Source organism: Terrapene carolina, unplaced genomic scaffold, assembly GCF_002925995.2.
Source record: "Terrapene carolina triunguis isolate 2854851 unplaced genomic scaffold, T_m_triunguis-2.0 Scaffold93, whole genome shotgun sequence".
Taxonomy (NCBI): Eukaryota; Metazoa; Chordata; order Testudines; family Emydidae; genus Terrapene; species Terrapene triunguis.
Genome location: NW_020664444.1, coordinates 15,487,399 through 15,499,794, shown reverse-complemented (window position 1 = coordinate 15,499,794; position 12,396 = coordinate 15,487,399).

Below are 12,396 nucleotides of genomic sequence, written 5' to 3'. Positions count from 1 at the left end.
CTAGTCAGGGAACGTGGGGGAGGGGGAGAACTCGCCTCTCGCCTCAGCCGGCTCATGAGCACAGAGGACCTTAGTGTGACCCAGAGGGCCTTATCTGGGCAGTCCTAGTGCGACATGGGGTCCTGCTATGGGCCCGTCTCCCAGCTCTGGTGAGACTGAAAGTCACCATGTCTGGGCATCATAGCTCAGCTGGGGTTGCCAATTTTGGTTGGATGTATTCCTGGAGATTTCATCACATCACATGACATAATCTTTAATTAAAGATTAATCTTTAATTCCTGGATATTCCAGGCCAATCCTGGAGGCTTGGCAACCCTAATCTGAGCATGAGGCCAACACACTGGCATACACACCTCTATTACGGGGGAGCCTTTTCCATCATGCCTTCTTGTAATGCGATGTGGTGTCATATCCTGACCTAGTGCTAGGAGTGACCATGCCTCCCTGTCATGAAGGCCCTAGGGGAGCCCCTTTATCAGGAGGGTCATTGCTAGGGTTGCCAACCCTCCAGGATTTGCCTGGAGTCTCCCAGAATCAGCATCGATCTCCCAGTGACTATTGAAAACAATCCAGGAGATTTTAATAGGATATTTTAAGAAAATTACATTACATCATGTTGGGGAAAAATATCTCCCAGAATAGCTTCAGTCAGAGTTGGCAACCCTAGTCATTGCTCTTCAATGTGAGGTGGTGGTCATGTCAAAACTATACCTCACGAACAAAAAGTAACCTCGTGACATTACATCATGATGCTGTGACATTGATTTGTCCTGTCACAACATAACATCACACCACAAAGTCAGCACATGAGATGTTATCACATTACATTTTTCTCCTTTTAAACATCTGTTAAGAGTTGAGTTAAAAGGGTGTTAACAAAAAATATACAGACAAAAATCCCAAGAATTTTAAAAATGTCTGACTACAAATCCTTTCCCCTGTCAATTGCTCTGGTTTCAGTCTCCTGCAATAACATCATCCTTTTAGCTCTCCAGTCCTCCAGAGGGTCCTTCAGCAATAACAGGGAAGTCAAATCCTGATGGACCTGATTTTCCATTGCCCTACAGCCCCTTCCAGACATTTCAGCAGATGGAGAAGTCACAAAGGCAGCGGATATAGGGTGACCAGATGTCCCGATTTTATAGGGACAGTCACGATATTTGGGGCTTTGTCTTATATAGGCACCTATTACCCCCCACCCCGTCCCGATTTTTCACATTTGTTGTCTGGTCACCCTAAGCGGATATGCTCCACAGGGAATAGCCTAACTTAAGGTTTTAACCACGTCTACTGCAAGGAATTTATCTGGGATGTGGTTTAGGACAGAAGTGTAGCCAGAGTGCCACTGAGCTCCAGCTATTCTTGGATGTTGCAACAGCCTTTAGAGGCTATATGGGCAGCTGAGCATAAATTAGCACAGATCTCACGCTAGGAGTGTTAAGCAGGCCTGTGGATAGTCCCAGAACATGGGGATAGGGGAAGTGCAAAGATCATGTACAGCCACCTTTGCTCTCCTCCCCCACTTCCTGTGCTGAGTGTAGCACATCCAGAATGAATAATTAGATCCAATATGTCTAATGTGAAAAACAGAAACAACAACTTTAAAGAATCTAAACACACCAACTTTTAGTCTTCTTTATGCATATAATAATAATAAAATACAAACTCTACTTTTCCTTTACACATTTCCTTTATTCTTTTTGTTTACTCCTCTGATTAGATCATAACTTTATTTTCTCCACAGTTATGTTTATGACACCTGACTGCCATGACAAAACATAAAATGACTTCAATAGGATAAAAAGACAAGGAAAGAGGTTGCCATGGAGAAAGCATTTGCTTTAGCACAAATTATTATTATGGTCCTGTTAAAGGCAACCCAAATCTTTATCCACGTGTTCTTTTCAAAGTCTTTCCACCTGGTTATTTGGGGATCAGGTTTTTTTTACTTACATCTACAAATAAATGTTAAAACTAATGTAAGGCATTTTTAAATGTTGATATTTTAATTTAACTGTGTAGTCAGATATTTATACCACAAAAGTTTTAGATATATATTTAACTTAAGCCATTAAAGTAATAATTCAGTATTGGATGGATTCCATATAATTTAATAGAGAACAGTGGATCCATGCCATATTTTTAACATGTATTTGTAAAATGTTATTGTCTCAAACATGCTAAGATGGAATCATCTGGGTTCAATGGAAACTCTGCATTTGGAATCATGGCTGAATATCTCCCTTAACCTAAATATCCTATGAATGCTGTACAAGGCAGATCCTTGCTGTTGGTTTTTTTGTTCCTTTGGGTACATTAGGGATTGTTTGTTACTGAATTGTAATATCTCTTTACCCATGTTATTTATTTTATTCTTGTATTTTTATGTTTTCTAAAATGTAAAAAGCTTTTTAAATACAGAAATAAATAATTAATATAGTGCTGTAAATTTACACAGTTCTTTGCAGACAAGTTTTTTGTCCTGAGGATGAGAAGAGTGAGGGATGGGCCAAGGGGACAGACTGAAGGGTTAGAGCCTGACAATATGCTTAAAACCTCAGAATCAGATAACAGGATGAAGGAGGTGAAAAGAGTGTGGAGGGAGAGCGAAGTTTTAAATTAATTAATTAACAAACATAAAAGTACCTGATAATCTGCAAATGTGGAAATTTACAGTAATATGTATAGAATGTGTAGGTAGAAACATAGTATTGTACAAGTTGTTATGTAAAAAAGTAATGGTGGTACTGTGAATCCTTAAAATCCTTCCAGCATTCTGATAATATCATGAACCATAAGCCTGAGGCTTGCATCAGAGCCTTAATATTGATTTATAATCTGGTAACCTGTCTCTCCTCATCCATTACATTTTTAAAAAATACAAAAAAAACCCATTCTTAGACATGAAGAGGAAGTCGTTCAAAATGTTTCAGATACTGTGTGAATTTCTATTGTGCTGGCACTATAGCAGCATGATTATGTGGGCAGGGAGTGGCAGGATAATCATAGTGATGCAATACTGGAAAGTTTTACACATTATGACAGAGTATCAGGATTATGGAGATAATTTGCATTTTGATTGCATCTTTAATCCAAGAATCTCCCCATGTTTTCATGCAAATTAGTTAATTAATAAAGTCATACAACACCACAGTAAGGTAGATGATGCCCATTTTACATATGGGGGAATTGAAGCACAATGAAGTGAAGCAAATGTCCCTGACAAAGTGAGAAATAGAACATATTAGTCCTGATTCCTAGACACAGGCTCCAACTTTTAGATTGCACTTTTCACTGACATCAGCACCATTAATTTATTTTCCTTTAACAGACAATGTGTTAACATTTCTAGGCACAAAATGAAAAGTCTGTCTTGCCACTGTAAAACTGTTTTTTGGGGGAAAACAGTGTAATTTAATTTCATAGCAGTTGAAACAATGAGTTTTACTGGGTATTGAGCAGTAGTTGATTTTACAAAAAGCAAAGTGATTCACAAAGTATTAGAGGGCAAGGTTGAGTCCTAAGTATACAAATTTTTAACTCAATTGTATTTATTTATTTAAAAAAAATAGTTTAAAGAGTTTTTTCTCACTGGAGCAGTGACAAAATTGAATTTGTAGGTGCTTTTCAGTCACATGATAGTTAAAACAAATGGCTTGCTTAAATACAGTGCAAATAGGACTTGATTCTGTGTTCATTGAAGTCAATATCAAAACTCTCATTGACTTTAATGGTGCAGGGTCAGAGCCTTGTTCTTCACAGAAAGAAAAATGCAAGCACAGGACTAGATGTTCAGGAACCTGTTCCTGAGTTCTAGTTCTGGCTATGATATTGGCTTCCTCAGTGGCCTGGGACAAGTCACCAACCTCTCTGCCTCAGTTTTCTCCTGTGTAAAATGGGGATAGTAATATTTATTCAATTTCCTTAGTATTAAATAGTTAATATTTGTAAAGAGCTTGAAGACTAAAAGAGCTAGACACAATTTATGCAGAATGGTATGTTTTATTTTGTGTTTAATGTTTTTCCTTAAATGACTTAGTTGTGTATTTTAGTAAAGTTATTACTGCATGCTACCTACTTTTAACTTAGTCAGATTACAGAAGCTATCTTCTCACTCAAGTGCAAATCCAGAGTGACTTTACTCCACTGAAGTCAGGAGGTCAGACTGGTGTAAAAGTGGTGTGAAACCAAAGGCAGACTCACAGTATTTAAAATTACAGGCAGATATTTTAGACATGATTGATTTCCTGAATCTTGAAAAACTGAAGAAATGCAGTATCAGCTGATGTGTACAGCATTCAAATTTAGCACTCAGTCTGCTGCAGGAGAAAAATGGCTTAAAATAAAAGAGGAACTACAACTTTTAAATGTCAACACTAACTATAGTAGAGAGGAGAGAGACTGAAAGAATTGTGAAAATAAAATTTTAGGAAAAAAATATTTTCGGAAATAAGTATGGCCGTTCTTATGTAAGTAATAATGAAAATTTGTAAACCAAATGTATAATTTTCATGTAGTATTAGCACATGTGGTTTACGTGGTATTACACATATAAAGGAAACAGGTCCTTTCCTTTCTTAACAAAATTCTGATAACCACTTCTTCCATTAGGTATTTCAATTATAATGACCACAAACTACTCTGTGTTTGCTCACTATTAATTTGCTCAGTATTAATTTATACCTTTATATGCTGATCCAGCATGCACTTAGTACTAATCATAACGTTTACTGCCATGAAAGCATTGGCAGGCAATGGAACTACTCATAGTACTAAGCATTGTATGTGATTGTAAGCTCTTTGAGACAGGGGCTTTTTTCTGTTTGCAAATATTAGGTCTGATTCTCTGCTATGTTACTTCAGTTTTATGACATGTAACTCTATTTACAACAGGTATAGAATCAACCCATTTGTCAATTGTATGGTGACATAAGTGTAAAAATAAGAAAGAATGGCTAAAGGGCCTGGTTCTTACTTCTGGGGAAATTCTGCACCACTACACACCTGCAGAATTCATGTACTGCACAGATTTTTTTTTTCTCTGCAGAAAATGCATTCTGCTGGAGAGGCACTGCAGTTACACTTTTTGCCCACCAGGGGCTGCTGTGGAACCAGAACAGAGGGCAGCCAGTTCACAGGCAGTAGCAGCCAGCAGCTGGCTGCATTCCTCACAGGGCCCTGCCCACAGGGCCAGGGTAGGAGGCACAGGATATGGGGGAGACAGGGGAGCAGACAGAACAGGACACATGGTGCTGCTGGAAGGTCAGAAACTGGGGTTCAAAAGGGCTAGTGGGGGGATAGACAGGGACGTGGGCTCAGGAGCTAGTGGGATGACAGCATTGAGCCAGGGGCTGAATGGGGGGCTGCAGGGCCACATGGGGACAAAGGAAAGGGCGGAGTGCAGGGACACACAGGGATGGCAGGTGTAGGGATATACTGGGACAGGAGCCCTCCGTGAATCAGCTGTTCTGCGGCATGCAGGAGGCGTTGGGAGGAAGGGGGAGGAGCGGGGACAGGGCGCGCTCGGGGGAGGGGGCGGAACTGGATGGGAAGAGGCAGGGTGTGGGTGGGGCGGGAAGAGGCGAGGCAGGGGTGGGGGCTTGAGAGAAGGGGCAGGGACTGGGGCAGGAAGACATGAGGCTGGGGTGGAAGCTTGTTGGAAGGGGTCGGGAGTGGGCGGGGCTTGGGGCAGAGCAGGGGGTTGAGCACCCCTGGTGTCCAGAGGAAGCCGGCGCCTGTGTCTCCAGATTAAATGTATGTCAATCAACAGAGCCAGAGGCTGACAAGGACCAGCATCTACTGTGGCAAATTTAATCTAGAATAGAAACAGAGCAGCAACAAATGATACTTTCCTTTATCTCACTGCACTACTGTTCAGCTAATTCACATAAAAACTACTAGCCTCTGTTCTTGGACTGGAGAGCAAGATATTTTGACACTACACAGATATGGCCAATTGCAAAATCTACATCAGATTAAAACCAGAAACAAAAATACATTATTTTTAATTTAACAAGATCAGCATAAAAATAGAAAGGTAAATTATAACTGAAACACGACAATATAACTTCAAGAAGCAGTTACAGACAGCAACCTGTTCTTCACTAGAACTGCTCATGAAAGGCTCTAAAGAAGCTATCTGCTATGAGAGAAATAGCATATATGAGAATACAGACCTGGTATGAACGTTCATTATTTTTATTTTAAATGGGTTTTATCTTGATACGTTTAAAAGTAACTTTTTCTGTCAGGATGGAAATTTCCAAAGAGAATTTGTTTGACCTATCCTCCCTGTTCCTAAATATAAGGATTAATAAATTGTCTTGTTTGAAAGACAGTGATGGCTATGGATACAATTTTGTCATGGTAAAATTAAGCAAAATTCAGTAAAGAATAATGGGAAAAATGTACAAAATCAGGGTAGGTCATGTTGGGGTTGAAACCAAAGCTGGATCCCTGATGCCCGGGGCTGAAGCTGAAGCCAAAGAAGTCATGGATAACTGATAAAGTCATGGAATCTGTGACTTCCATGACCAAATCATCCTTAATGATGACACCTGGTCATACTTACTTTTAACTTTGCTGATGGATGAATGTTGAATGTCTGGTGTTGTTGCTAGGTCTTTGCAACCAGTTATTTTTAGAGAATTTGAGACCCCACATTCTGTATGTTGCTAGAAGATGTTAGTTCAAAAGTGGTCCCACTTCTTAATTTTTTATATTTTGGGGTATCACAAACTTTCAGTCCATGAGGTTAGCAACAGTGAATGTTTTTTAAAACTGCTAGTTTTTGCAGGACTTTTCCAAACTGGTGCTATCCTAAGGATTACTTAACTCCAACCTGATTGGGCCACACTGCTGGAATCCAAGGTGTGTTTTACATCATATTGCCCAAGAGCCATGGAGGGAATCATTGTCATGGAGGTGGAATAAGCCAGGGTCACAAACCATAAGAATAAGAGGAAAAGACAAAGTCTTTGCCTTTTGGATTAACAAGCCACTTGAGGAAAAACTGACATGACAGAACCCCGAGACTGATCACCTCTGAGGAAGGAAGTCACAACATCAACAAACAGGCTACACAATCCTTTGACCAGTCTCCCTGCACCTTGCTGCTGGTAAGAAGCCCTGTATCAGCAACATCACCATCTGGCTCCTTGACAGGGGTTCCAATTTCTATTTCATAAGAGCCCAGATCATGAGAGTTGAAGCGTTTGTTAACTTCCTGTTACTTTAAAAATCTTACTTTCTCCTTTTTCTGTTTTGGAGTTGTGTTTTTATTATCTGGAAGACATCCCAGCCTTTTATTCTTTAATTTTAGGATGTAAAAGTGTGGCTCTGTATGTGTGCGTATGAGCACCAGTAAATGTCCCCATGAGGAAAGCACCAGAAAGCAAGTTGCCCAGGTTTTAACAAGCCTACACTCTGCTGTATATAATACTTGCTCCATATTTTGTGTAAGTTATTATTATTTATTTGCATTACCATAGAGCCTTGGAGCCCTAGTCAGGGACCAGGTTCCCACTGTGGTAGGCATGGTACAAACACAGAACAAAAAGTTACTGCCCCAAAGAGTTTTAAATCTAAGTATAACACAAGAGACAACAGGAGTACTTGTGGCACCTTAGAGACTAACAAATTTATTAGAGCATAAGCTTTCGTGGGCTACAACCCACTTCTTCGGATGCATATAGAGTGAAACATATATTGAGGAGATATATATACACACACATACAGAGAGCATGAACAGGTGGGAGTTGTCTTACCAACTCTGAGAGGCCAAACCTGTCTAGCCATTCTATGACAGACCTGCGGGTGGCTATCTTAAAACAGAAAAACTTAAAAAACAGACTCCAACGAGAGACTGCTGAGCTGGAATTGATATGCAAACTAGACACAATCAACACAGGATTAAATAAAGACTGGGAATGGCTGAGCCATTACAAACATTGAATCTATCTCCCCTTGTAAGTATTTTCACACTTGCTTCTTATCAAACTGTCTGTACTGAGCCATCTTGATTATCACTTCAAAATTTTTTTTTCTCTTACTTAATTGGCCTCTCAGAGTTGGTAAGACAACTCCCACCTGTTCATGCTCTCTGTATGTGTGTGTATATATATCTCCTCAATATATGTTTCACTCTATATGCATCCGAAGAAGTGGGTTGTAGCCCACGAAAGCTTATGCTCTAATAAATTTGTTAGTCTCTAAGGTGCCACAAGTACTCCTGTTCTTTTTGCGGATACAGACTAACACGGCTGCTACTCTGAAACAAGAGACAACAGATGGTGTGATGGGGTATAAAGCCCTTACTATTACTGAGAGGGTTACAATTAGCCCCTCTGCTAGCACCAGGAGGTGTGTTAAGTAGGTCAATTAGCAGGTTAACTTGGAAAGAAGTCAGATTTCCTTAAAAGGAGTGAAGAATGATTAGTATTAGAGAAGACCTAGGAGCAAGTGTTGTTTCCTTGCTCTCAGAAAATGAGCTCATAGAAGTCAGGAGAGAGGAGAATTAGAAAAAGTAATAGGAAATGAGTTAACTTAGCTCCTGGAGTGGGTCTCAAAATTGGGATAGGATTTCAGGGATGTAGACTTGGGGTGTTAACCATTCTACTGGACACTGGAACAGGGATGTAAAGACCCTGTAGTTTAGGGACAGAAAGACTACTGAGTTGGGACTTGCCTCAAAGACTCTGCTCGAGGCTGCAAGCCTATGTTTTTTTTGACTTTCTGTCCCTCCCTGGAAAAAGGAAACAAATAGTGACCTGTCTGGAAGACTAGGTCACAAGAAGAGACAAGACAACTACAGGGTTGGAGTACCTGTCTGCGGGGATGCTAGTTTGAGAGAACTACATTATGCCTAGCTATGAGAGGGTGCACCAGCAATGAGTGCATTTTCCTACAGATAGATAAGTACAAGAAAACAATACAACAACCTTGGTCAGCAAGATAGGCTGTGGTATCAACACACTAGCAGCCTAATGTTTGTCAGTGTTTTTTGTAGAAATCACAGAAGAGGTGATTTATCTTGTTTTAAGGAGTGGTATGAAGGAAAATAATGAAGTAGCTTTGAGGATGTTTATGCGGTGCTCCTCCTGAGAATGAGGGGAAGCAAGGAAAGAAGCACATAGGTGCTTGTTTTAACCTTTAATGAAGTGTGTGATGGAGGTTGGCACCATTGAATCTGCGGTGGGAGTCAACATTTTGATACTGAATGAAAGAAGATGGATAAGGTAAGGATAAACTTTGGATGGTCTGGAAAGTGGAGACAAGCAGCTTATGTTTGATGTGAAAAGATGGAGCAAGTGGAGGGATGCAAAGAGGGAAATTACATCCTCAAACAGATGGACTAGGAAAACTAACTTTCCTAAGAAATATAAAGCTGTCATTGGTAAACTGTCAAACAAGAGTTGCCAAACTTCTGCTTCTCAGTGTTCTGATAAGGTCTACATTATATCTGCAGGATGGTGTGTGGTCAGCAGGGAGGAAAAGGGTTAGCTACTATGCAAAAATTCAAACTCGAGGAAGCTTTGATTGGTTTTGAGGTTGTGGTTTAGACACCACCAATAATTTGTTTTCAGCCTCCAAATATTTTACCTGCTCCAAGTCCTGGTTTGACTGTTTGATAAAGTTATTTAGTGGGGGTTCAAAAAAAAAATGGACAGCCACCTCCTTAGATTCTTTTTTTGGATTTATAAGGATTAATCTGATTTGATAGATTACAATATTGATAACTTGTTGATTTGAACTTGACAAATGTACTGTTGAATTAATAGTTCAGTATTGATGTTTTCTTGATCTTTTGGTTTAATAGTCTTAATAAAATGTATAAATGATGGTCATAATGCTTTCAGTAAGCATTATGGGCCAGAATTATTGAGAATCTGGGCAGATATCAACTTAAAAGTTTATCTGGCTTCCCTAAATTAACCTTTAGTTTGCACACTGCAGTACAATTAAATAACTGAAAACTTAAATATTTTGGGGCAGCAGGAAACAATGAACTTGATAGACTTAGCAGACTCAAAGTATTGCATCAATCAGTGGTTCTCAACCAGGGGTCTGGGGCCCCTGGGGGGCCATGAGCAGGTTTCAGGGGGGCCACCAAGAAGGGCCAGCATTAGACTCCCTGGGGTCCAGGGAAGAAAGCCAAAGCCCCAGTGCAGGGCCCTGAAGCCCCGCCATCCGGGGCTGAAACTGAAGCCTGAGCAATGCAGCGGGGGGAGGGGAGGAAATTGCGCTGCTTGCTACCACAATGATGGCCCTGGCTTTTATATGCAGAAAAACCGTTATTGTGGCACAGCTGGGCTGTGGATTTTTTTTATAGCACTGGGGGGAAGGGGCTCAGAGAGAAAGGTTGAAAACCCCTGTGCTAAATCACATTTTTAATTAGTTGATGTCCAGGTTGTGTCTAGGACTACACATGAGGTGGGTGGATAAGAGAGAAGCAATTTCCCCTCACTGTAGCCCTAGCACAAAGGCTAAGCACTATTTCAGTCTCTTCTTCCAGTACACAACGGCAGGAACTCTAGTGCTGATGGGGCACTTAAAAACCATATGTGGAGAGGACAATGACATGATCTCACTCCTTGCAGGCAAAGTCTGGGCATATTGGATCTATAAAAATATGTATCAGAAATAATGAATGTGAATATGCCTTCAATCTAGGGTTGCCAGGTGTCTGGCTTTCAACCAGAACGCCCGGTCAAAAAGGGACCCTGGCAGTTCCGGTCAGCACCACTGACCAGGACATTAAAAGTCCAGTTGGCGGGGCTGGCAGGCTCCTTACCTGGCTCCGGGCAGGTCCCTGGAAGTGACGACATGTCCCTTGGCTCCTAGGCGGAGGTGTGGCCAGGGGGGCTCTGTGTGCTGCCCGCGCCCTGATCGCCAGCTTTGCAGCTCCCATTGGCTAGGAATCGTGGCCAACGGGAGCTGTAGGGGTGACACCTGCAGGCTGAGGCAGCGTGCAGAGCTGCCTGGCTGTCCCTGTGCCTAGGAGCTCAGGGACATGTCGCTGCTTCTGGGGAGCCTCCTGAGGTAAGCACCACCTGGAGCCCACACCCCTTACCCCCTCCTGCATCCAAACGCCCTCCGAGATCCTGCACCCTAACCCCCTGTCCCAGCCCTGAGCCCACTCCTGCACTCTGAACCCCTCATTTCTGGCCCCACCCCGGAGCCCGCACCCCCAGCCCAGAGCCCATACCCCCGCTCACACCCAACTCCCTGTCTCAGCCCAGAGCTGCCTCCCACACTCTGAACCCCACGGCTCCAGCCCGGAGCTCCCTCCTACACCCCAAACCCCTCATCCCTGGCCCACTCCAGAGCTGGCACCCCAGCATGGAGCCCCCTGAACCCCTCCTTTCTAGCCCCACCCTGGAGCCTGCACCCCCAGCTGGAGCTCTCACCCCCTCTTGTACCCCAACCCCCAGTCCAGTGAAAATGAGCAAGGGCGTGAGGGTGGGGGAGAGCAGAAGGGGGGATGGAGTGAACAGGGGTGGGGCCTCAGAAGGGGCAGAGTGGGGGCAGGGCCTAGGGGAAGAGACGGGGCAAGGGTGTTTTTTTGTGCGATTAGAAAGTTGGTAAATAACCCTAGCCCTCACTGCTTACAGAAGTGCCCACCTTTGGGCCTAGTCCAGTGACTGATCCAGTTGCTGGCTTAGACCAATCCAGGTTATGTTCCACCCTGCCCCATTTGGTTCTGTGTACCAATGCCAATCACAGGTCAGACCAGATGATTCTGCTCACTGCCTCAAGATGCTGCTTCTAAGGGTATGTCTACACTACAGGATTAATCCGAATTTAGATAATTCGAATTTGGGAAACAGGTTGTATAAATTCGATTGTGCGCGGCCACACTAAGCACCTTAATTCGGTTTTAAACCACATTAATTCGGTGGTGTGCGGCCACACTACCCCATTAACTTAAACACAGTAATTCGGTGGTGTGCGTCCACACTAACCCTAATTCGAATTAACAAAATCGATTTAGGCTCTACTCCGTTCGTCGAGGTGGAGTACAGAAATCGATTTAAAGGGCCCTTTAATTCGAATTAACTGGCTCTGTAGTGTGGACGGTGAAGGGTTAATTCGGATTAAGGCAGCTAAATCCGAATTAAAGTCCTAGTGTAGACCAGGCCTAATACTCTACCTGTAACAACATGGAACAGCTAAAAAGGTCTATGGGCTGTCTGCCTGCAGTCATGTAATTCAGAAAGGGAATTGCTGGATTCCTTTTCCACTGGGGAAGAGAAGTGCAAAGGGAAAGGTCTGTATGTCCCTGTCTGTCTGTGTGCCTGCCTGAAAGGACTTGGGGCTGACACTGAGTTTTTCTTGGGCTGACAGCCCCTCTTCACTCACTCACAATGTGGACAGTAGCTTTGCCCCAACTTAGCC